Source organism: Tympanuchus pallidicinctus, unplaced genomic scaffold (assembly GCF_026119805.1).
Source record: "Tympanuchus pallidicinctus isolate F22 unplaced genomic scaffold, pur_lepc_1.0 scaffold15, whole genome shotgun sequence".
NCBI classification, from domain to species: domain Eukaryota; kingdom Metazoa; phylum Chordata; class Aves; order Galliformes; family Phasianidae; genus Tympanuchus; species Tympanuchus pallidicinctus.
In genome coordinates, this window is record NW_026294669.1 from 10,367,082 (window position 1) to 10,393,864 (window position 26,783).

Sequence of the window (26,783 nt, forward strand, 5' to 3'; positions counted from 1 at the left end):
AGTGCATGATGCATGGGAAAGTGTGTTTGCTTCTTAACGCTGTAAGAGTGGGGGAAATGAGCTCTTAACCCCATTTGGTGTCAGACACCTCTGCATCCTCAATTCAGTTCATTTTGCATACGTGTGCTTGGATGTTTGTACATGCATCTGGCTGAGTCTAGGTGTGGATAGGAAAACCAGGGTCTGTGCAAAAGCCTCCCTTTGCCGGCACTGCCTGAAGGTAAAAGAAGAACATTTGCGAAGCGCGGCGCTCCCTCCGGCTGTCAGGCCTGAGAGATGGAAGTGCCCCGTGCTGCCAATGTTACAAACGGTATTGCTCCGGAGGGAGGTATTGAAGGATGCAGTGCATTGAGGAGTAGGTTGTTGTCTGCTTCAAAGTGAGAAGCGAATCAATAATTTGTTAGCCTGTTAGCTGATGGCTTGTCCGAGTGCCAGCTCTGGTGCCCTCCAGGAGGAGCTGCCAAAGTGACCGAAGGAGCAGAGCAGAGCGAATCCCGAAAGTCATTTTCCTCAAACTTATACGTGGAAACCTTCACAGCTTCTTGGTAAGGACAAATCATTGTAGGCTTAATTCTTGTCTGAGCAAAATTTCTTCTAAAAGCAATAGGCTCTACACTAGAGTCTTGTACCTCAGTGGGGTTAGGGCTTGGGGGACAGATGGGGGTCTCAGGACAGGGTGAGAACTGGGGAGATGCTTTCTGCTGTCCTCCAGCTGCCTGCCCCATCTACTGCTGTAACAAACCCCATAAGAAGCCCTTCTCCCTGCTTTACAAATTACGGGATAATAATCCCACAGTAGCGTCTTCAATAGAGATTTCTCCTGCCTGCCATTTTTATCTCCCTCTTCTTCCTTGCAAGTCCAGATGTGTCTCCCTTGTAATGGACTCAGCCTTTATTACCCAAAGATCATGCCTCTCTATTAACCTTCAAATAAGGCTCCACCAAGTTGTGGGAAAACTGTTCTGCAGGGCATGTGGTATAAGTCACTGCGGGTGTCACACGGCTCTTCACAATCCTGGTTTTCATTTGCTTTGAGGCTTTTTGCTTTTTGGTAAAGAGATGAAAATCTTTTCTGCTTTCTGCTGAGTGACTTATAAACAGCCTGTGTAAATTTGGCTTTAGAAATTACAACCAGAAAAATATATAGACTGTTGCATTGTTTTTATGAATCCCAGTTCGCTATACAGGGGAGATTCCAATATAAACTTTCATTAAAAATAAAGGAGGAACACTAAAAATTCTCCTGCAGATTCAGGGAAAGTAAAACTCCATCAAGCCAGCTAACACTGAGCCATCTTATGCTTTATTCCCTGCTGTTTATCTGAGGCACATTTCTTACAGTCAGTAGATTTCCACCTCTGGCAGTTTATACCTCCAGGAGTTTAAGAGCTTTTGACTAATTAAGACCAGAGAGATTTTCACCCCACTGCCACAGCCCCACTGATGGGATCCTGCCCAAGTGCTTTGCTCTCAGGGGTCCTATGAGGACAAAATTAAAAATAACTAATTAAATAAGCATCTGGTACATAAGCATACCTCTATTTAGATGTTCAGATCATCTCTGGAGACACCTATAGAAGTTTGATTAGAAAAAGCCATAGCTAAAAGCTACCTCAAAGGGCACATGTATGACAACCAGGTCTTCTAGGGCTCCTGCCCGCATTATCGGCTGTTGGCAAAGTAATTGTGGAAGAAGTCTAGGTGGTTTAACTTCATGGGTGCATAAGTATGTGTGTGTTTGTGCGAGCATCCAGAAGGGCCTGTGAGCGATACTGGTGCTTAAACTGATCAGACAAGTTTTATTGCTTCTGCCCATTGGTGCTGTTTTGAAGTACAGGAGCTGATCCTCAGCAATGTAGCTCAGGGATGACTTCCCAAATGGCTTTCAGACCCTGGTTTCCACACTCATTTGCTTCCTTGATTCACTTCAAAATCTGTTCCCTTCAGCATTTATTGCTTTTGCTTAACCAGAGGCATTGAAAAATGCATCGTTACTCTGGGATTTTTCTGTAACACAAGGTGGTTTGGGGTCTGGATCTGGAGAAAAAGAAAAAGGAAAAAACTAAAGCAAGAAAGTGGTTGCATCAAAATTATATGTGAAAAATGGGAAACTGTATGCGTATGGAATGGTAGATCCAAGTCAAACAAATATATCAATGAGCTTGACTGGAACCCAGGGCTCCACTAACCATACTAGTGATGGGCAAGTGGTTTGCTCTGATTCACTGCAGCTTGTGGCTCTGGCTCAGCAAGGCTCACACATCCCTCAGTCCATCCCAGCCTGGCAACATGATCCAGTGCCTACTGCACCCCTGTGGGCCTGCTGTCCTGCTCCAATGGGACTTGGGACAGCACTGAGATTCTTTGGCTTTTTGTGATGGGTAATCCATGTAATTCGTGTTTGTGGTGCTGCAGGGGACACTCTGAGCTTTCAGCAAGCACACCTTGCATGTGGGAGATGTGGAATGAAGACAGCCAGCCTTGTTCCTGGAAGTTAACAAGAAATCTTTGTGTGATGCCTTCGAGAAGAGCAATGTCAGTGCCCAGTGGATGAAACACAACCAGAGGATTAACAGATCTATTACTGTGTTTTTTGTAAGATCCCTCCTATAGTGTTGTGCATCAACATTGTGCTGTCAAATTCAGAAGGTGATCTTTGAAGGGAGATAACCAGATTAAAGACAGACAACTAAGGATGGACTTAGCCACCTTCCTCTAATGATGTGTTTAATGGCAAGTGATCATCATAGGGTCATTAAGTGCCAGGGAAAGTAGAAGACACATTATGAAAGTAGTAACAGAGAACAACAAATGCAATTTAATAAAGGGCAAATTCTAGCTGGAAATGTGGCTAAACTGTCAGATGGTTAAGGACAGGCAGAAAGGGAAGTCATTTGCTTAATGAGGTAGTTCAGACAAACTAGATAGAAATACTTCAGGTTCCGAACCCAGCAAGTGTGGCATTGTGTCTTCCCTGCACAATATGGTGGTTTTCACTAGCAGTGCTCTGTCAGCCTTGGCTGTTGTAACCATTAGCAGCATTAATAAACTATGTTGGAATGAAAGTAGTACAATAGCGTCATTACATGCAGAGGATCTTTCTTTCATCTCTAGGGGTGAAGAAGGAAATTAGGTTTTCTGTGGCTTCACAACAAGAAACAAGAAGTCGTGTGCTATGGTTGTGCCGGAGGAGATTTAAAGGCCACAGAGGGATGTACAGGGAGATTTCCCTATGGCACAGCACTTAGGCAACTCACCGTTCTCTCACAGAAGCAGCTGGGCTTCCCTATAGCATCTCCTCAGAACCCAGCCCTGTGTTCCACCCCAGCTGCTGCCTTGGAGCAGAGCTGGCCTGAAGGCTGTTGGTGGTGCAGTGGTTGATCTTAATTAACCACCTCCGGGGCTCTCTGCTGCAAATGTGCTCATGCTCTCCTGCCTGCAACAGCACTTCATTAGCAGCACAGCTGCAAACAGCCTTGTGTCTGCGCTGCCGCTAAGGCTTTATCAAAAACCTGGTTTCAAGCTCAGAAAAGTGGACCAAACGTATTGCCACGGGAACTTAGGGAGCCTGGTGTCTCAATCAGTGGGTCTAATATGATGAAGAAAAGCAAATAACAAAAATATTAATCTCTTTGTGCCATAAATATGCAGCTAATGTTCCTTGCTGTATTTTAAATACGCTGACAGGCATGGTGCAGCTAATTAATGAGGTTTCCTAGGGATCCCAATTAACAGCTAATGGTCCCCAACCACAACATCAGAAAATAAAGAGAAAGATGGGGATCTTGTGCATGGAAATATCTTGTGTTGTCCAGCGTAGTTGATGATCTCTAAAGTAATAGAATTCTCATAAGGATTTGAGCTTCTCAAAAATAAATGTAGTTTCTCCAGGACCTTGATAGTGATCAGGAAGTGAACGTAAAACTGTGATCTCATGTAATTTGGAAAGTTAATATACTAATCTGATTGGCAGAGCTTGCTAGGGACCTCACTGTACACACTGAAAAGGGAGAAAAATCTTATAGTTGGGTGCATCAATAGCAATGGAAGTGCAGAAGACAGTAGATTCTATTCCATAAATCATCAGAGATGAAAATGGGTGGTGTTCCAAAGAGAAATAAAGCAGTGTTGTTCTTTGTGAGGAAAATAGGTCAGCCCATGTACAACCATTGGTTGTTATGTGCTACAGTAGATATATGTTGGAGAGCTGGTTGGAAAATTAATTTATTGCTGTCAAAACACTGCTTTTAAAGAAGTCTTTCCTCATGCTTTGAGATTTTCTTGGGGAAGAGAAAAAAGGAAATTACCGCTTTTCCCCTACCAGCAAATTTCAGATGGAAGCCTGGGTTCTGGTCAGGCTTTTTTTCCCAGCATAAACACATGAATTCTTGGTGGTACCTTTCAGCTGAGATATCTAAGACAAATGCTACAGGCTGTGGTTACAGTGTGGTGGGCAGTGTGGGGATTTAAACTTCAGGCTTTTAGGCTGGGACATCAGGTTACTCCTTAGGTTTCAGATGCTGGGTTGGCTTTCCCTAGAAGAGCTCATTTTTATCCCTGTGTGAAATGGCAGAAGCTTCGGGGGTTGGGAAAATTTCCCTGTGCTAAACTTTGAGCTTGTTTCCAGTATCTTGACTCCTTTAACTGGGTGTCAGTGGCCTTTTTTGGTTAGATACCACAGGCTAATTCCCATCTCTGCTCTGGGACTGTAGCTGAGCTGAGCAGTTCATCGCCAAGGGAAAACAAGTCTTTCTCTATAACTGTTTCTCTTCATTTTATCTCAGCTTGTCAGAGCCTGGCAGATTCTCCATCCTTTATGCCACTCCTCAGCAGCTTTCTTTGCAGAGCGGTCATTAGCTCTGCATATGGGGTGGCCTGGGGGGATTCTTTGCTTCCCTAAAGTTCCCTCCACTCTTTCATGGGTTTTCTTTCAATTTTATATTCTTTTAGGCTGAAAAAAGCTAGATTCTGCTCTGAATCTGGTCTTTACTTGATGTATTCTTGATGCTTGTAATCCCTACTGGACTGGGCTGACCTGCTGTGGTACTGTAACAGTGCCTGACATGTTTGTTCTGAAAAACATTGATAGTGTTGGCATTTGTATCTTATTTTCTTAAGTTTACTTATACTGTTTAAAACAATTTGTGGAGATTTACAATTGCTTGTTTTGTAATACAGCCACGAAGAATTAAGGGAAGGCTTTAGAAGTAATCCCTCTTCTCCTCCAGCCAAAGAAGCACTGTCATGTTGTCATCTATCAAATGATGTACGGTCAGAGTTTGCCTTCTCTCTAGGTGCACTTGATAGGCATATGTAAGTGCCTCATTTCAGTCATTCACGAAGGAATTCAGCACTTTGATTTTTAAAGGTGGTGCCAAACATGCAGAGAGAACAGCGTAGCTTAGCTGCAGTGCACCTATGGGAGCGATATTTGCAGAAAAAATGACTGAGAAGAGAAGACTTAGAAATCAATTGCAATTAGAACTGTAACTGGCTTGATACTGGAGACGGATAACTGCTAGCTTTTGATATTTGCTGGCTAGGCAGAAACTCAGAAAATTGCATTTTCTGAGAGCAGAGATACGGAGGAAAGATGGCTTTATGCTTAAGTCTCTATGCTGGGACTCACAAATCGACTTCCCTTCCTTTCCTGACTGCCTTGCAGGATGCCTCTGTAGTCTTGGGGATGATTACAAACTTTTTACCATATGTTTATGCTGCGTCTGGTGATCTGAAGCCTCATTTTAGTTGGCACTCATGAAATTCTAGCCTACCAAATAATATTTACTCATTAGTCTCCTCCAGAAAGTAAACAAACCTTCTTTGGAAAAACTAAACTGAGTCACGTTTACACTGAACAGGGATTGTGTGTCTGAGTCAATGATGGATGACAAGTAAGGCCTTCGGAGATGATGACTATATCAGACTGGATGCTCAGCCCAGGCTTGGGATCATTTAGGTTGCTTTGAAAAATAATGGGGGAGGGAGAAGGGGAGAGATGCTGACCGCAAAGGGCTGTTTTCCCGAATAGTTAGTGCCATAACTCAGGGGAGAGGAAGGACCTGACAGAAGTAGCAAGAGCCTTCCTCAAAGAGGACCCTATAACGTCAGGCACATTTCTTTATTAATGAAAGAAAAACAACAAAAAAAGCTTTTTCTTTTTTCTTTCTTTCTTTTTTTTTTTTAATAGATAAATCATCCAGAAACAAGTTTATGAGAAAAATAAAAGGAAGAAGGCCAAGGAGGCATGCCAGAGAAGGGAGCCTGCAGAGTCCAAGGGGTTCAGAGAAGGCTGCAGTGGGACTGCCTCTGAGAGGGAGAGTTAACATCCTAACAGGTTTACCTTCTGGGACTCTGAGCTTGGATTGCTGCTGGAACATTTGTCCTGGACCTGGCCTCTGGGCTGGTGAGTTAGCGATGGAGTGACACACGTGTCTTGTGCTGAAATGTGATGTTTTCATGTTGATCACTGCGAGGAGTTATGGTCTCTGATCACTCTGTTTCTCCTGCTCCAGTGAGGACAGTATGTATCAAGCAGATAAAGCACAAATCTGGAAGCTGGAAGACTTGGTCTGTTTCTGAGGCTGCCACGGCCTATTTGTGGTTTTTGATGAGGCAAAGAAGTGCAGATGTTAGATGAAGGGTTTTCCAAATGGCTCAAGGCTCTCTTAACTGTGCCGTTACGGAACTTGATGAGACCCACTCTTTCTCCTGATTTTGTTGGGAGCTGAGATCTTGTATTTCAGCCTGTAAAAAAGGTAGGTGTCTGCAACCATTTGGATACAAACAATGCGTGCCTGCTGCAGTGCAGGCAGATGATGCAACTTTTGCAGATGCTATTTAGTGGGAAGGGAAGTGTATTGTAGCTAACAAGGTGGGTCAAAGTCAGGCCCTGGTTATAGCAGTTCAAACCAAGAATAATGCTGTTGGTGCATTTAGCCAGAATTCATTTTACACCAATACGTACACGTGGCAACCAATCCGTACAGGTACGTGTGATTGCAGTATGGGCAAGGGAATGGTGAACGGAACTCAATTAGTCTGGTCCCAGAATATATCCCACAGTAAGTAATAGCATTGCAAGGGGTTAGTTTTGCAATATTGCTTTTCCATTGCAGCAACACAAGAACGTTCCATTTACTGTTTGTGCCCAATTTGTGCTGTCTGAATCTAGGAAATGTGCCCACTTAGCAGAATTTAGAGCTTCTGTTTGGAACAAAGCAAAGGATTTTTTGTTTTCTTTATGGAAAATGTTTCTGTTTTCTTTTTTCATCATTACAATGAATTTATTATTTTATTTTAATAGATGAATAAAATTTTCCTCTATAGTTCTGTAGAACTATAGACCCAACAAAGAACTTTCCAGAACAATCAATCTGGTCCTATTATAATGATTCGATTATTTCCCTTTGGGCAACCTCGCAAAGGTGTATGGGTCGTTACAGGGAAATGGCAGCATTGGTCCTGCAGGCAGCTCCCAGCCCATGTCCTCTGACAAAGAAGAGGCGTGGAGGAGGCTGCAGAAGTGTGTCCTTTTTGGAGGAGCAGTGGGCATTTTCTTTGAAGATATCTGCACTTACCTCTTGTCTCCCCTTAAACTCTTTTCACATTAATATTCATATTTTCAATGCTAATGAGAGTGATGACTATATGCTAAAAAGATTCTTCCCCTTCAGATTTCTCTTACAATAGCCAAATACAGAAGAAGTGATGAACTAAAGCTCCCTGTGAGTCTTTGACTCATCCAATCACCCCAATTAATCAGTGTTAAAGAGAAGCGTGTGTGACCACCCAGGGCACTCTGTCTGGCTCCACAACTTAGGTTGCTTTGTCTCAGTGTTGCAGCATGCACGTGGTATGAGAGATTATGCCCTGTCCTCAAGTGCCCGCCACACTTACACAGTGTAGTCAAACCAAAGGTAGGGTGAACGTCAGCTATGAAAGAAAAGAATTCCTAAGTAGCTGCAGGTTTAGTGGAAGCCTGTTAGGATCAAATTTTCACCTTTAGTATAAATCTAATGAGGGAAAATTTGTATGTAGGTGCACACTCGTTGAAAGTAAAGTGCGAACCTAGGAAAACTGTTTCAAACTAAGGGGAAATGGTTTCAAACTGGAGGAGGGGAGATATAGACTGAATGGATGTAAGAAAATAGTTTCTTGCAATAAGGGAGGTGAGGCACTGGAACAGGCTGCCCTGAGAGGTGGTAGGTGCCAGTTCCTGGGAACATCCAAGGTTAGGCTGGATGGGGTTATGAGCGCCTGATCAAGCTGTAGGTGTCCCTGTTCACTGCAGGGCAGCTGGACCAAATGGCCTTTAAAGATCCCTTTCAGATTAAACTAAGATTTATTAGGAAAATGGCAAAAAATGGGCAGTAACTCCTAAGGGGGAAGAGCCCATAGGTTGGGGTTCTCCTTTTACCCAGCTGTGCTGCTAACCTGCTGTAAATCCTTCCCAATTTCTCACCTTCTCTGGAGGTGTGGCTTTGCTGTTGTGAAGAAGGAGCAAAGATTCCTTTCAGCTGTGCCACCAGAGCATGGTCTGAGCTGGGCTAATGAGCACAGGTGCTGGCTGCAGTGCTGGCTGCAGTGCTGGGGTTGCTCTGGCAAGTATTTTGTTTTAGGGAAGAATGGATCCTTGAAGCATTTGATCAACAATCTGGGTTTGTATGCTCATTTCTGCATTAAGCACACTTAATGATTTAGGAATTTTCTGGCCCTTTCTCTCTTTTGTTTATCTCATGTTCTCATCAACAAGAGCTTTGTTTTAGATTACGATAAGGCTTTTTAACCATAATTTTTCTGGATGCGGTCATAAGAAAATCTTTTTTTTTCTTTTAAATAGGAGCCCATTCTCACTTTTGAGCTATCTTGATTTTTTTTTAAGGGGAAGCAATAATGAATTTCCATATGGGCTATACCTTGTAAAAAGATTATCTCCATTTATTCTTTTTATAAAGTTTTCAGAAGGGAAGGCACTGTCCCAATGCACAGAAGCAATTTTTCTTTTCAGTGGATCCTGTGACTCAAATCTAAACCTTTGCTCTCCGAGGAACACTTTTCAAATGTTTACTTACTGCTTGATTCCTGATAGGCAGTCTGGAAAAAAATCAGATGAGGTGTTGCTCCTGAAAGTTATACTGCTTTATATTGTTTGAAAGGCAGAGATTGAGCTGATTTGTCTAGCAGCTTGCCTTTTCTCAGCTGGGGGAAAGAGTTCCTTTGTAGCTTAGGCTTTTATCAACAGTCCAGTAAAAGCGTTTTATATACATACATAAAAAAAATACAACATTCATATAAAGCCTTTCATCTTGAAGGTTCCAGAGTAGTTGACAAATTTGCCAAATAATTTGTCTTTTCTCAGAAGTTATCTCTTGCTCCAGCATAGAAGCATAGGTATTTCTGTGTTGTGTGAAACCATTCTTGCTACTAATAACTCATTAAAGTCACCATCAGAGCTGTAATGCACGGATTACAAAATTTTAAACTAAGAACTTTAGAAACTTTTTCCTAATAATGTAAGAGGATTTATTAAACACAAAGCTGTTTTCTTGGTACAGTGAGGCCACAGGGGCACTAGAGCACGAGGTGTGCTGAGGGAAGCCTTGTGGTGGTTAACTGGAGAAAAAAGACCAGTTGTACAATAGTGAAGACAAAAGCAGTCTTGGAGCCATCCGCTTTGTTTGGGTGCTTGGTGACAAATTCCTGTCCTGCAGCACAGCTGGAACAGATTGTTGTGTGCGCATGAAAACACACCTATGAGGATGCTCTGCTGCCTGCCCAAGCCCGTCCAAAGCAGATTGTCCTTTACCTTGCTGGTGACCCGAGGACCGCTGCTTCCATCTAAGCCTTTATGTATGAGCAGTATTTTCCTCTTCTAAAATGGCACTGCACTGGCACATCCCACCTGCACGCTCTGTGCACGCAGTAGGATCTTCTTGGCTGCTGAACTGTCTTCTTGTGCAAGGCGCTGCCTACCTCACGAGCAAACACGCTGCAAGGTGACGGCGGGTTTCGTGATGGGACCCATAGTGTAAGAGTGTTAATGGAGTCAAGTGCTCTTTATTGGCTCTGGGGTGTTTCAATGCACCCTTGGCGTGCTCATGCTTCCTGTAAGAAACTTGGCTGGAGGAACTGGAGCTGCAAGACATCATCCCGAATTCCAGCTGGGATGTGTAACTTGGCTACACGGCGCTCTCCCCTTAGCCCCCCTTAGCCACTTCCCATGTTAAATAGTTTCTCAGGACTCAAAGGGAAAGGGGGAGATAATCTCCAGGCCAATCACTCTGATAAGTAGGAAAAATGTGTACATAAATGAGCCACGATTAATAGTATGACATTGTCTCTTGACTCACTTCTCTGGCAGTTGTGGCTTGCTGGGATGACAGTCCTTGTCCTGTTGTCGGGGGCTGGGATGCAGAGAGTGAGCACTGAGGGTGGGATTTGTTTAACACATATTTTTCGTACTGAAGAAAAAAAAAAAGTGTGATTTATTTTCTTTTGCTGCAGCCTGCTCACAATTTTCAGTTTACATTAATAGCTGTGGGAAGAGCAACTCTTAATGCCATATACTTTGGCTATTAACACTGTGTCTGGTTTGACAGTACATCCCTCTTAAATTTTTTTTATTCCCTTGTGATCATAAAATATGTATCAGCCTTCCTTTGTAATCTTCAGTGTGTCCAGCTAGCTAATGTGCATCTCTTTCCCTTTAGGATTTGATTTTTCCATCGCTATACACTTAGCAAGAAGAAACAAACTGACTTCTTCAATTCTATTTTATTTTTAATCAGAAGCTTGTTTGAATTCATATTTGATGGAGTTGTTTCTCCCGGAGCCCCTAGCAGCTTCCTCCCCAAAATTTTTGCTTCACTGATATTTTAATTGCTGTAATAATCAGCATTCTGAATAAGAGGTCTTTCCCCTAGCTCAGTAAATCCATGCAGGCTGGGTAAAGCATGTGTGTGATTTATGTGCAGATAAACAGCTTTGGATCCCATCCAATCACTTCATCAGTTTTAATTCGGCTGCCTAATCAGTAGCAAACAGGAGGGCTGGTTTTTTGTTGTTTTTTTTTGCTTTGTTTTGCTCTGAGCAGGGTGGGGGTGCTAACGGAGAGCTTGGCGCCTTCCCCGGAACGGCACTGATCCTCCCCATTTCTCATCATGTCAGTGTCAAAGTCAGTGCTAACTTTCTGAAGGAGTGGATGAGAAGGGATGGGATGCCAAGACCTGCCTTTAGGCTTTCGCTGGTATCTAAGGAACCGCACAGATATGCGGTCTGAAAAACAAGCCTGTACTTATCTCATGTTTTATAAAGGACATCCCTTGGATGCCTGAGAAATGTGGAAAGCCTCGGATGGAAGCAGATTTTATTTCCTGTCCATGTTCAAGAGCTGACACCTTCAAAACCACTGGAACCACTGCAACAGGATACCCAAAGAGGTTATGGATGCCCCGTCCCTGGATGCATTGAGTACCAGGCTGGATGTGGCTCTGGGCAGCCTGGTCTAAGTGGTTGTCCACCCTGCCCATAGTGGGGGGCTGGAAACTAAGTGATCATTGTGGTCCTTTTCAACCCAAGCCATTCTATGATTCTATGAAAACTGGTTTCACGGCAATCCTGCTGCTGCTGTTCCCCGCAAGGTCTGGTGACTTTGGTGGGGCTGGGAGGTGTCAGGTGCCTGCAAGGTGCGGGGCAGCACCAGGGGATGAGTGCTGTTCTCTTGCATCCCCACTGCTTTACGTCCTTCTGTGCAGACTGCAGCATCCTGCTCCCCACTGGCCCAGTGCAGCAGGGTGGGATGGGGCAGTGTTTGCTCATTCCTGCCCTTTTCTTCTTCTTTCCTGCCCTGCAGTTCTGTGAGGTGGATGCTGAATGCTCAGTGATGGAGTGCTGGGGCTTTGGGAACAAATGTTGTGCGTGCAGTTCTGCAAGAGAACTGCTCCTCCTGCAGCTCCCCCAGTAGGCAGGTGCCCATTGCCACCTTTGCAGCTCCAGCCTACGTGCTGCTGTGACACATGGACCATGTGCACAACGCTGTAGAGGGCAGCATGATCTGCCTGTCCCAAAGCTGGCTTTTCTAACTTGGGGCCAAAATTTCTGACCCTATTTTTATTTATCCTGAGCCAAGCAAATACCTATTAATAGTAAAATGCTGCACCACTTACATTATTATCTGTTGGTGCCATGCGTCCAGAGGTGAAGTATTCCCTGATTCGTAATCAGCCTCTGCAGGATTACAGAGAGTAACCCCATTTTGGTCACTAGATCTAGGGCAAGCAATACCATCTGCAATAATAAAGCTTACCTAAAGAGCTTAGCACAGTTTGATCAGTAAACCAGGGCTGCGGTCCCTGAGCTCTGTTGGCTCTCCTGGCTGCCCTCCATCTCTACAGGCAGTTGTTCCCTGCTGCTCCTCTTATGATGGGAGGCAGCAGGAGATACCAGCAGCTGCTCTTCTGGACCCATTTCTTCCTGCACCATAGCAGCCCTTGCTTGTAAGCAAGCAGCAAGCTTGGGAGAGCTGTGCCAGGCTGGTGGCTGCCACTGCAGCATTTAGGAGACTGGCTCCTTGGGAAGGAGAAGACAGGCACTGCTGCTGTACCTTCAGGGTGGTTTACATCGCTACACAAAAGACCCACCAGCTTTTTTTTTTTTCTTTTCCATTTGAAGTTAAACCCTCACAGCTCAATTTTTCACTATTACTAAGAACATAAGGAAAATCCCAACATGAGCTGCTAAATTCAAATTTTCTTGGCTCAGCCTTAATTCGTTGCACACACCCATAGCTGTAGGGGTTTTAAATAGAATTTTGAATCATCATGAAATTCAGAGAATTAGGCTGGGCTGGAGGGAAGGGCAGCAGGCTGGGTTTGGGGCAGTGTGGGATCAATTTGCAGATGTGCACATCCCGAGGGACCTTGGGCGAGGTGTTTCATCCATCCGCTGCGTAGTAGTTTCTTTTAATTTGCAAAAAGGCCATAAAAACTCCCTGCCTTGGATTTGAACCGTTACTGGAGAGAAGAGATGCAGCTTCTGGGGTGGCTCTGGTACAGCATCAGTCTGATGCTTGAAGGCTTGTAGGGAAGAACAATGAGCACTTCATCCTCTTCTTCTGCAGGAACTTATCTTGTTCTCCTTTTTTTTTTATCATACTTCTTCTCAATATCAGTACTGCAGAGGGACTTCTAGAACTGAGATTTCTCTGCTTTAGACTGAATGCAGTTGGCAGGTCTGATTCTTTTAACCTGAGCAGGAGCTGTGAGCACCCCATTAAAACTAATGCAGGAAGAACTTCTAGAGTGTGGGAAGATGAAGATGATCCCATATGTCTATCTACAGCTGTAATGGAGAAATAGGAATGGCTTCATGCTGTAACTTGAGAGGTAACTTGACAAGTAATTTGAGGAGAATGCTCAGTTTCTTGCAGATCAAAGGGTGAGTTTAGGGAACTCTCTGTTCTCTGGCCAGAAGGGAGTGTGAGTGTGTAGAGTTTTGTGGTCTGCAGACCAGAAATCCTGTGGGTGACCGAACTCAAGAGTTGCTGCTGTCTGGTGGTTTGGTTTTTAGAAAAGACCACAGATCCCAGAGGGCTGGGCTCATACATGCATTGTATTTTCCTGCAACCTGGTATTAGGGGTTCTGAGTTGCCACCTGGGCTACATCCAAAGCACTTCCACTGCTGTCATTTTAAAGAACAAGGGAAAATCTGTAATAAAGGCTGAGACCTTTTGTGAGATGATCTGGTACCCTAAGGCATCCCAATGGTTTCCCACCTTTGGGGTTCAGCCCTGGCAGAAGCTGTGGGAACTTTGTCACCCTCAGTCATCTCCTGGGATTGCTTGTACAGGGGAAAACTGGTAGGAGAGGGAAATAAATGTGAGGGTGCATACCTGTGTCGCAGTCCTAAAACACTGCAGGAAGGTGCAATGTGAGCATTTTCTCGATTAGGAAAAGCTGATAAATGAGGCTTCATGTAGAAAACAATTGCTGCGGCCCTCCCAGTGAACTGGATGACAGGTTCCTCAGTTACTGCAGTTTGCATTTTTTCAGATGATGCTACAATTATTGTGACTTTCTCTTTTATTTTTCTTCTTCCTTTTTCCTTTCTGCAAGGCTCACACTAGTTTAGCACCCATTGCTCAGATGAGCTTTAGTGGAGTGGTGATGGGCCTGCCCATGGCCTGTCCCTGAGCATGGCACCTTAACCCCAGGAGCCCCTGGTGTGGTGCAGGGTTCTGGCAGATCACATCAGTTTCCCCAGGAAAACCCTTTTGTCTTTTCAACCCTTTTGTCTTGTTCCTTGTCTGTGCAGTAGAGCTAACAGCATGCACTCCTCAGGAGCACGATACAGATAAACTCATCTGGTTCAGGAATGCTCAGACATCACTCTGATGGAAGCCATGTAAATAACAAGATAAATGATTTCAGCGAGATCGGCTGTCGAGCATAATAGGTAGTGGGGTCAGAGTCTGTTCGCAGTGAATCATTTCTTACTGGCTGAGTAGGATTTGTGCTCACAAACCATTGTGCAGAAACATCCTTTGGTTTTTGCTGTCTCTGTCTTTTCCCTGCCTACACATTCAGCTCCTTGATCTCTCGCCTAGAAGTTCTAGGGACAAGAGATAGCCACGTCTGAGGGTTGCATGGAGCTTAGCATCAAGAACTCTGCCACAGGGTAAGCTTTGGGTGCTGCAAGAGTGAAAAGAGAACTTACTAGGGTAGAATTGAGGGTTTTATGCAGGACAGGTGGGTGAAAATGAAGAAAATAGCCTTTGCAATGTGTCTGGAGCAGGTGTGTTCATTTTGTGTGTCGCTATGGTGTTAAAGGGCAGGGCTATTGCTCACAGCTGGTATGCTAACTGTCTGCCCCCTGGGGCTTGCTGTAGGACCCAGGACAAATGGTGTGGGCTTCAGCTGGCTGCAGCACCTGGGTTGATTTGTGTGGTTTAAATAGGGCTTTACCACTCCTTAACTGAATTTGTTGGGGTGTAGTTCTGCTGGCAGAATGGAGTATGCAATAAACTCAGGCAGAGGTGAGTGAAGAGGTAGGGAGATGGCAGAATGTTGCTGTGAGGAAGAGGGTGTGTGTTTGCCTTTCTCACTTGTTCAAATCTCTTGCTTGGAAGCTGGGATGAGAGCAATTCCTTGTCTCTCCCAGGAGGATGAAATGGTCAGGAGCGTGCAGGCAAGGTTTCACAATTTGTAAGTCAGAATGAGCATGTTAAAATATTTACTGTTGCTACAAATATTTGCTGCTGGCAAATCTGTGGGCTCAGATCTTTGCAGAAAGGAAACGCGAAACAAAGAATTGCAGATGAAGCAAGTTTTGAAGCAGACTTCGGATGAGCATTAAGAACAATTTTTACACTTTATGACTAATTTTAAGTAATATGTTTGTTTTGCTATGTTTCCAAAATAATATCTAATTTTAATCTTAAATGTCTTCTCCATCAGATGGAAGATGTACTTAGAAAAAATCACTGATGACTTTTTTCCTGATGTTTCTACAGGTTACTAAGGATTTTCCCTGGTGCTTGACTTCAGATATGACATTTCAGTAATGCAGAGGCTGTAAGTATATAATATAATGTTTGCAACCCTTCTTTAACTGCCATGTTCATGCTCTTTCCAGATCTTTGTTAGGCTTTGCTAGACTCTACCTTGTGATAAAACAGCAAGGAAGTGAATAGAAGATGACATGGTTCTAAAATAGGGAGTGTCATTTTAAGCGCTTTGCTTTATCAGGTGAATGTCTTGTTTAAGAGCTGCTATAACGGTTGTTTAATCTGCAGAAAGAAAACCCAAGACATCTGTCAGTATTGCTGGAAATGCCACAAGTAGTCAAAAATAAAAAGACCTCATTAGGTTAGATGAGCAGTGAATAAAATGCAATGATACATTACTAAAAGTTGGCATGGAGTTGGTTCCCAGGCACAGAACAAAGACTAAGAACCTTATTTTTTTTGTGATAGCACTAATTAAAAAAGCCTACAAGAAGCTGAATGATTAAAAAAGAGGGGCTGCTGCCCTAATCATGTGCTTGTTGGCCTTTGGTCAGTTGGTGTCAGAGTTGGGTATCTGGCAGGTCTTACCACAGAAGGAAGCTTTTGTGCAATTCTGGGTTTGAATTCCTGGATGACTGAAAAAGATGCAATTTTGTTTTCTTCTTCAACTGTTTCTATCTATTCTTTAGGTGAATTTATGAGCTGTTCACTTTGGTAGCACTTCCCTGAATCCTGCATTGTTTTTCCTAATCAGTTTTCTCAGATCTGCTCAATCTCCATTTAATTCAGTCAGCTACTCAACATCCAAACCATTTGTAATAAAGAGAGTGCTAATTTTTCCTTTTATTTCAATTGTAGTCAATGGCTTTCGGCAGGTGTTATCATATAACTCAATCACCAGCCATTGTTTAATCAATAGTGGAGGCCATTTTCCCTCAAGTAGAGTAAAAGAGAAAGCCCAAGGAAAATTCCTGCTAAAAAGAGAGTGAATAACAAAACAAAGTGATAGAAACTGTGGTTTGGACTTCATAGCTGCATGCCTTGGTGTTGTATCTGCCTGGCAAGTAGCAAGGGAAAGAAATACCACTATTTTAGAATTAATGAATGTAATGATGGCAACTGTGAACTCATTTGCAAAACCTGGAGGGGAAATTGTTCATGTGACCTAAGTTGGTAAGACAAGGACCTTGAACCAACCACACTGGGCTGAGTGCTGTTTGCAATTCTGTGCATGAGTTAATAGTGTTGATACTAAGAGTTTGGTTTAAGAGAGATACCAGGAGATGAAACTCTGTGTTAGGGCTGATCCTCCAGCCTTTCTGGTCTTTCCTTTCTGGAATTGTGATGTCTTTAGACAATGGCAGAAGAGGATGTAGCCATGGCAGCAAGCCACTTTTGATGTAATCCCTGCATGGTTTAGGGCTTTGATGCATGGGGATCTGCCTGGCACAGTGGAAGCTGGCTGTGGTCGATGTACCTACTCTGTGACTATCCTTCACTTTTGCTTCCAGTATTTCTGCTACGCTGCCAGAAGGGTGGTGCTGGCAGGATTACCAGGACTGGGAGCTCTCTTGATTTCAGGTGAACGGTTGGACTGGATGATCTTTTAGGTCTTTTCCAACCTTGGTGATTCTATGATTCTATGATTCACATACTGGCACATTTAAGAAGTGTAGTTCTCATCTCTTCCTGTTCTGCTGCTGTCTTGAATGTTGTCCCAAGATAGAAGGCTTACTTTGCTCTCAGCCTCTGGAAGGCAGAATGCCTTTTTCAGATTGTAGAGAAGCTTTGAGCAATGCCCTGCCAGAGAAGCACCTGTGCTGGGTCACAGCTGGGAGTTTGTCCTTGGCTCCCTGGAGTTCAGAGAGATTGCCTGGGCACATCTCAGGCCTCTGACAGTAAATATTGGCTTGGCATTGATAATAAATAGCTTCATGGTGTTGTAGTCTTGGCTTGACTAGGTTCACAACAAGAAGATGAAAGGTGTCAAAATTACTCATCCAGAAAATGCTTAAAATTACTATAAGTCATTTGGCCCCTAAGGGAAATCAAATGCTGTTTTGCTCATGTCCTTTCCAAAGCTGCACTACCAGTGCTATAGCCATGTTTACTGCAAAAGAAATGTTGAGTTGGCCATTAGAACGTGCATCTTCAATTTGTAATTGAAGCAGGCATACCAGTAAAGAACAGCTTCAGGATACAAGAACTGGGGGAAATTTTAATATGCAGTGTGTGGCATTATCTTGACTATTTTAGTACTTTCCTTGAGTGCTACTCTAGATTGAATTAACAGGTACTCAGGGAGTCTTTGGGTGCTTGTTTTCCAAACAGCTTGCTAAACTTTTCCTGTGGTAAGCATTTAATTTCCTAAGACAATAAGGCAATCAACTGATGAACTCTAGGGTGAATCATCTTTAAAAAGACCACCAAACACTCTGAGGCAGAAGCAATCACTTAATTGCAGTAAGAGTCTTGTCTCAGGTTTTTTGTAATGTGGGACATTATGAAGAGTTCATGGATAAATGTGGCAACAAAATGGCAACTCTATCTTGATGCAGTCTGCTGAACTCAAATGCCACTCCTGTTCTGAGCAGCTGTACCAAAAGGAGAAGCTTTAGACAAGAAAAGTGTGAAGGGTGCCAATCACACAGCTGCGAAATCTGCAGAACTGCAACTGGCCAACTGGAAGCTGTCTTAGAAGCCCTTAGAAACTGCCACAGGAGCCTGGCATTGGCTATTATGAGTATATTGTGAACTATATTGGTCCATCCTTTTTCATAAACCTATGTATAGTGCTGAAAGATTACCAAACATGCTCCATATGATTGCTTATGATACCTGGTTCCTTCTGGTGCATACTGAACCATGCCATCAAAGTCAGTGCAGTTCTGCCCGCTGAGTTTGGCCACATACGAGAACAGAGTTTTTTCCTTTGTGTAGCCTAGTGTGCTGTGTTTGGAGACTGACTTCTTGGAGCAACCAGGCTTTGGCTGGCCAAAGCAATCAAGTGTTCTGCCTACCTAGGCAGCCTGGGGAACCCAACTGTAAGAAGTGAAAAGCTTCTGATGAGGACTGAGGATGAAAGCTTTTTTCAGGATTGATTTGGCACTCAAGAGCTCAGTGCTTTGCTGAATTAAGTGATGGCACAGGCAGACTGCCCCTCTGTCCTTCCCACGGTGACTTGCCCTTTTCACCTTTATAAGGAGTGATACTTCACACAAATCTCTCCTGCAAAGCAGAATAACTGAGTGGTGAGAATAATGCACATATGTAGTAGTATAGTATATTCAAAATATTTATGTATGTGGCCTTTTTCTTTTTTTTTCTTTTTTTCCCCTTCTAATATCCTTTGCTTTTAAACTGCTAACACATCTCAAAATCCTTGGCTTTTGATCCTGCTCCTGGCACCAAACCACTGTTGTAGTGACTCCACACTGGCTAGGAATTTGGATGGGAGGGGGGGAAAAAAAAAGATAGCAGGCACTTTCAGCTCATCTCTTAGAGGACATTGAGTTTCATTTGCACTGAATTCAACAGGCTGCAGAAGGATGGGTTGCCGTTTAGCTATTAAAGATTTTTGTTTTCCTGATCATTGTGAAGTAGCGTCATTAACACAGGCAAATTACCATGCTTCACTGTGCTGTGTCCATGGTACATTAGAGACCCATTCCTGTTGGAAAAGCAGGGTCTGTTCTTCTGTAAAATGAGGGGCCCATTGGCAGTTCTTTGGCAAGTTAGACAGAGGGACTATTTAACAAGGAGGAGAGTGGTCTAATAAGGGGGAAGAAATTGAACGTGACAAGTGCAGGGAGTGATAGCAGAAGGCTGATTTATAAATCAATGTAATTGGGCCAAAACTTTCAACAGTTTTCATAGAGCTGGGGAGGAAGAGGGCTGCAGTTTCAAGGGAAATGAGTGCTGTGATTTTTCCGAAGTGCATTTTTAGAAAAGTCAAGCACGCCATTTCATTTCTCTTATGCACAGCAAGTGCTGTGCATCAGACTAATGGAAACTGGTTTGCATTGCTTAATTTTCCTCCTTGAAAAGCTGTATTGGTTTTTGGTGTAGGAACTGAGCTTTTGCTTGAATATATCTGGATTTTACAAATAGGTTTTAGTTTAATAAGATGAAACCAATTAACCAGAAAAGTCATTGCCAATGGATTTTACAAGTGCATAAAAATATATTGCTTTTTTTTTTTTTTTTTAATGTTTCCTCACCCTCAGAAATGTTGCCTTTTCTTTCCTTTGCCACTGGTGGAAAGTACTGTGATGAATTTATCCCCTTGTGCCTTTTTCTGTGCATTCTTGGGGCTGTGTGCATGTGTGTATACATTTGCTGATTTTGCTCTCACTTTGCCCCTGGTGCTGCTCAGAGCAGTTTGCTTGTGGCCTGAGCAAAACCAGATCTTGCAAGCTATGAAGAGGTGATCTTAAAAAGTTGCTTAAAGTGGCACAGGGCCCAAGGACTAGTGAGAAATGTCTCAAAAACAGATGTTAATGCAGTAGCTAGAATGTGTGCAGCAGAGTTGCTGAGGAAGGCAGTAGGGCCTGGGTGTTTCCCCAGTGCCATTGGAAACCTCTCCTGGGGATTCCCAAAGCGCTCCTTGTTGTGGTGGCTTTGCACTGAGAGCAAAAGTGGAGATGAGGCAAGCTGTCCTGCAGCCGCATGGAGGTCTGTGGAAATGAGGTCTGGTCTCTGCCTGCCTTTTCTTGGATGGTATTGCTTATTTGATTACCTCTAAGAACATTTACCTCCATCCTTAGTAATTAAATTGGAGAGAATTTTGTGCGAAGCCCCTCCAGCCTCCTCTACCTCTACATTTCCATTGACTTTGCCTTGGGAGCACTGGGGACACAAGACATGGGCGCATGCTGAGAAATGATGGGATTTCTCTTTCCATTACTTCAGCCTTCTCTGTTCCTTCATAGTCTTGCCTCCTGCTTAAATTGTGGAGGATATTAACTTTTGAGAGCATGTGGGGTGTAACCCAGGCAGGCACTGCCTGGGGATGACATGTTTTTCCCTGCTTCCATCAGACGTGTGAATTGAGGCATGAAGATTCTGCTTTGGTCCTTGTAAAGTAAGCTTGGCTACTTTAGTGATGACTCAAATATGATACTTTGGGGTGAAAAAGGGTGTATGTCCAAGTACATGGTATATGACACAAAATCAGCTCTTACAAACAGGCATCTCCATTCACACAAGCTTTGCCCAATCCTTCTAAAAAACATTTGCATCATCTGAAAGAATAATAAACACTGATTTTCAGTAATATGATCAGCTTTAATTCTTGTACTCTGCAAGCAGTGGGAGTGCCCTTCAGGGCAGTGCCCTTTTCGCATCCCCGCTTCCATTTAGTGGTACTTCTCACACTCTAAAACTAAGTGTAGGCATTTTACCAGCAGGCTGACATCATTATTAGTGTTCTGTATATTTACCATGTAACTTATGATCAAATTGAAGGAAGCGATGAAGTGGATGACTTTAAAAGAGAGAACACTGCGATGTGGGCATCAATGCAAGACAAAGGGTTGCTTCAGACCCTACTGGATTGGTGGGAATCCATTCCTAGCCAAGCTCCACTTTCCAGAGCCCCAGCACCTGACACCTCCTTCCAGTAGCTATTGTGTGAGCAGTGTCAGTTGGTTTGCACCCAAATTCTTTCTCCACTTTTTAAATTCTTGCCTTTTTGACTTTTGTTGGATTCCTAGGCCAGGAAGGTCATTAAAATGACCTTGCTCTTTCACATAAACATTGAAACAAGTGGTACCAACACCAAATAACTGCTTTGTGGTCTCCAGTTTTGTCCTGCATTTGTTTTAAAGCTTCCCAGGAACCCTTGGCTACTTCGCACAAACTGTTAACTTGAGGGCAATAATTTTGTCTGGGTTTTGTCAGAGAAATTCAATTAAGGAGGATTATGAACACAGTTGTAGGCCTGTTTCATTTACAGTTGCAAATGAAACCCAGGCCACACACTGATCGTTTATATAGGAAAGGAGAGATGCTGTGTAGCTGTGAGAGGCTGAAGCCAGAGTTACCTGCATGTTCCATTGTGTGGCTTTGCTTATTGCAGAGCGGAGGGGAGGCAGATTTCAGAGTGAATAAAGAAGTGATGGAGAGGTAAGGAAGAAATCACCAAGGGGAAAACTACCCCCACTGCGGTTCCCTAGGAGGCACGCTTCCCGTTTGCACATAATAAACTCCACAGGGAATTTCTTCCTCCTTAGAAATTGTATTCCGAAGAGTAAGAGGGAGTCCTCCTTTAGTTATTTATTTATGGCTCACAAAGAGCGATATTCTGTTCTCTTGGCCTTGGTTTGGCTCCAAGTCCCAGAGCCACCAGGGGCAAGGCATACAGTTTTTTTTTTTGTTGTTGTTATTTCTGGGCCACACAAGCTAACTTTTATTCCTTTCTTTTTCTCTTTTTGAACTTTTCTGGAGGCAGCCGCATGCCCTCCAGGTAGGGGAGGGGAAAGGCAGGGTGGGATCTGAGGACATTTGTCAAACTGGATCAAAATGGGAGCATGGTCCTAGTGGAAGTAGTGCATTTGTGGTTAATGAAATAAGGAGGGATTTTTGTTTGTTTTGTGAGATGCCTTTTTTGTTACTAAGGGCAAAACAAAGGCTCAACTTCTCTCGATGTTCTCTGATGAAATGTCTGTGTTTGTAAAGAAGCAATGTATCTGAGCTCTGCTTTGCAGCAAGAAACTTTGGAATTACTTTGCACTGCTCCAGAGATAGGTGAAGGGCACATAGTCATCTCATCCTTGTATGGCTTTGTCCCATACCTTTGACCTCTGCCATCCATCCTTTTGGCAGGGAAGCCCCTGTTGGTCTCCCTGGGAAGTTGTGAGTCTGGAAATGCTGTGTACAGACCCAGTTCTCATCTACTAAGTTTGGTTTGGACTTCTAACCATTTTGCAGATTGGGAAGAGGGGCATCCCAGGCTGAAATGCAGCCCCAGCTGAGATGAGAACAGGAGCAGCCCCAGTAACAGTTCCCTGCCCTATATATCCGAGCAATTCTCTGCTGGAGAGGCTGGAGTGTCTGCCAAGCATCCATGCATTGCCTTTGATTAAAGCTCTCCTCAAGCACACTCAATTTAACAACTCCTTTTCCTCTTTTTTTCTTGTTTTCTTCCTGATCCTGCAATTCCAGGAAGGGTTTTACTGTCCTTATTGTGGTTTCAACTATGTGCCCAAGAGGCTTACTGGATTCTTCACCAGATCAGGGAAAATAAGCTCTTTTGTTTCTAGCTTTAGATCAGATACTGTTTCCATATGCCTCTCTGTATACAGCCTTCACACTGCTGAAGTCTGAAACAGAAGCAGGCAATTTATTAACTCCTGAAATCTCCAGCAAAATTCACTGGAAGTGGTGCAGTGAAGACTGAATAATATCTACCTTTGCTCCACAGCCAGTGTAGTTCATCCCACAATGGGGTTTGTGCAGCTGTCTGTATTTCTCTGTTGTTTTGTGTCAGACCAAACCTGGGTTAGCCAGGGCCAGGTCAGCCCTGGCTTCATTCAGGCATAGCCTGGACAAAAAAAATGAAAGCCCGTATGTAAAGGATAGTCTATATAGGCATGTTTTCTGTAGAAGTTGGGACTTCTTTATACAGCATCTTCAGCGTCTTTCAGTCCAATTGAGCATGACTTTAGAGCTAGCATTACCACCAAATGCCTTTGAGATTTAATAACCTTGCAAAAGTTGGTGGGTTCATAATGGCACAAAAACAGTATGAGGAGAAAAGAAAGGACAAGAATCAGAATTTTGCCTAACTATAAGATCACTTTATTACAGCTGTTCTGGGTAATCTATCCCAATGTGTTTTGATGTATAGTCAGGGGAGGAAATAAGTGTTTTTGGAGGGCGACTCACCAGATGGGGTTCGTGTGGGCAATGCAGCTGACCCTTGGCAGTGCTGATTCCATCCCACTGAGACGCTGAGTGTGTTGCTGCCTTGCCTAGCCCAGCATGCAGGTGAATAAAGTAGGGTGAGATGAATCTCTGCCTACGTTTCAATCACATGTTCTATATATGTTAAAGCATATAAAAATAGTCCTTTCTTAGCATCTTCCAATCTGTAGATAGTAGAATTACAGCCTTAGCCAGCATAAATGAGCTGAAGTTTGGTGCTGAAGAGCTGATTCTGATGGAATAACTTTCTTTGCTCTAGTTCAAGAGGAATCAGATCTCCATAGAGTTTTTGAGTGGCTGTTCCAATAGCACCCATAAACTCGGTACCAAAGCCTCTGCATGGGACCGAAAGGCTGTGCAGTGTGTAAGGTACATGCGATTTGATGTGATGCTTCACATTCTGCATAAACTGATTTAGGTTCATAACATCTAGCAGCACTGCCCTCTCAAACTGTAGCAGAGTAATAATTCATTCAAAACTGCTCTGATGGAGAGTGAAATGATGTTCACCTGCCTAGTTTAAAAATCAGATTGGAAGCTTTCCCTCCTGTGGCTGCTAACTGGTTTAGCACAAGCAATGTGCACACACACAGTAGCCATTTCAGCAGTTTCCCCAGAACTTGATGTACATTTTTAATTCTTTTCTTTCTCTCATTCTTTCTTTTTTTATCAAAACAAGCATTGTTTACACAGAAGAAAAAAATGTGTTACTGAATCATAAAGCTAGATAAAGTATGTGTTGGACTGAGGTCCTTTTCAGCCAAATAATGACTTTATCTGCTTATAATGGAAGAATTGAAAGAGGTGTGGGAAAGGAAAGACTGGAACACACTCGGGAGCCTGTGTTTCAGTAATGGTGAGGAGTTCTGACCGTTTATACAGGAATTAACAACCCTCCAAAGCCGCCTCATTTGAACAGCTGCAGTAGGAACTGGCAGTGCAGAATGCACAGACTAATTCTCTTTCAGATCAGCTAAAATTAAACATTTGTTACAGCTTTACGTACGTACGCTCTCAGCAGGGGCCGTTTTCCTTCCCTTTAGGCAAACTCAGAAGAGGAAGTACATTTAACAGCCTCGAACCACCCAATCTGTGTGCCATATGTATGTGCCACCGAGCCGTGCTGGGCTGTCAGTGCTTAGGCTGGCTCTGAAAGGTGGGATCGAGGCGAGCTACTAGCATTGGTGTCGTTATAGGCGCTGGAGCAGAAATGCCAACATTGATTAGAAGGAAAAGGTTTGAAATCATAAGTAAACAGGGAAGCTCCATCATGCATTTCCACGGATGATGAAAGACTGATGGTGGCAGCCTGCTTATCAAATAACTAGACTTATTGAAGCGGTCTGTGCTCTTGTTAAATAGTTTGCTTTTTATGTTTTCATTTTATTTCATCAGAAGGTGTCTGGGTTGGTTTTTATTTTTTTTCCCAAGCCTGCTATTACTGCCATGGCAAACTGGCTAATTTAGATCATTTCTGTGCTAGTGCTTAAAAGCAGTGTGGAGTGCAATGTCGTGGGACCCAGCGCAAAGCCAATTCCTGCCATGAAATCTGAGCTTCCTAGAAAATAAATTATAAAATCAATGTAATAATTATAAGTTTGTTCCTTGCAAGATGATACTGCTCATGTTTGTGTGACTCCACGTTTCCTTTAGCATAAGCCTAGTGCCGTCAGCTTTGCTCCGAGAACAGGGTAGGGTCGATCATTTTCAATCACTAGAGAGAAGTAAAATGTAGAAACAAAAATGTTGCTATGTGATTTGACATCCTTGTGCTGAAGGGACTGTTCCTTTCGTGGCTCAGCAATGCACTGTATTCGGTGTTTTTGTTCCCAGGGGAACGAGCTTTCTTCTCTGAAAAAGTTTGGAAGACAAGAAGTGAAATATTAATAACTGAAAACGTGAGTTGTGGTAATGCCATTTGCATAAGGGATTTTTCTTGACCATGGAGAATACTCACAGCTGGATGGAGAACAGATCACCAGAGGAACTGGGGGAGCCTGATGGATATAAGTCTACCTGGCATCAAATGTGTTTCTTAAGGGAATCTTAATGGGGCTCCCATGATGGCCGCATTCTGTCTGTAGCCTGTCTGTTTGCCTGGAGAACATGAGGTGCTGCCAGGGGGATCAGTTCCCTCAGCACTGTGTGAGGTGGTGGCAATTAGACGTGAGTGGGGAGTGAAGCTTTATTAAGAAAGGATGCAGATGGAAATCCTTCCTCCCAAAGCATTTGCGTTGGAGTTTAACAGTCCCAGTGACCTTCACTGAGGAAGTCCTTCCCCAGTCACATTTCAGCAGAGAACTGCGTGCAGTTCGTTTGTCTGCTGCAGCAGGAGTTGAGACATACTTGACTAAGCTGAGATCTTCATGGAGAGTGTCAGGAATTATGGTGTTCTTTTGGGCTTTCTGGGGCTTTGTTTGCTAAGCTGAATGTTTGTGCTGCACAGCCATCCTTCCTTGCTGTTTTGAATGCTAGCAGTATGGAGATATTACTCATAAAGTGTGCATGCTGTTACGATTCCCAATTTTAACTCTTAGCGTATTTATAGGCTTCATTTCCATTTTTTGTGGTCTCATTAATGGAGCAGCAATAATAAATTGAAATGTTAATGGGGGATCATTTCACCAACAGCAGAAGGTATTAATGAACTTGGTAAGATATTTGAAAGGAAAATAACTTTTTAGTAGTGTAATTTTTTTTTAACCACAGCCCCTGATTGTCTCCTTCCAAACATGTGCAACTGCATTGGTTTGGAAAGAATAAAAGTAATGTCATGTGGACTTTTCTAAAATCAGCTTCCTGGATGTTTTGTGTGGGAGGTGGACCATCTGCAGGAATTCCAGTGGGGGCAGCCTTGCTCAGAGTCCAACCATGAGCAGACTTAGCTGTCATCATGTGGATAATGATAGAAACCCTGCAAGCACCTTTTGACCGTGGGAGTCAAAAACCTTCATTAACATGATCAGAAAGAGTGGTCCTCCTTGTATGAAGTGGGCCACTCGCATCCTGTTATGAAGTGCTTCGAGATAAAACTTCAGGTATGATTTTGTATGGAAGTGAAATTCCTGAACGGATAAGAGACTTGTGCCTTACAGTCACAGATTTGTGGAAGAACCCTAGGAAGTCCTTTAACTGTGCTGTATTTCACTTCTCCCTCTGTTGAATTGCTGGGCTTTGATTTAACGCATCTCAGATTTGGTCAGTTAATATCTGTGAGAGTTCAATATCTTTTGAGGGAGAAATGTGGCATTATCCACAACTGTTCCTAGTGCTGTGTCTTGTTCTCTGCACTGGAGTTATTTACAGCTATTAAAAACATGTTTAGAAGCTGAAGGATAATGTTTGTAACAA

The 26,783-nt window shown here is 43.3% G+C and overlaps 1 protein-coding gene across 5 annotated transcripts in view; it reads left to right on the forward strand.

Annotated features, from left to right (window-relative positions):
• Window positions 1-26,783, forward strand: part of SEMA5B (semaphorin 5B) — a 251,698-nt gene that overhangs the window by 60,817 nt on the left and 164,098 nt on the right. For all 5 annotated transcript variants that reach the window (XM_052676287.1, XM_052676292.1, XM_052676288.1 and 2 more), the window contains exons 2-3: window positions 6,191-6,406; window positions 15,513-15,573. The gene's annotated coding sequence lies outside the window, so the exon portion shown is untranslated. The remainder of the gene's footprint in view (window positions 1-6,190; window positions 6,407-15,512; window positions 15,574-26,783) is intronic.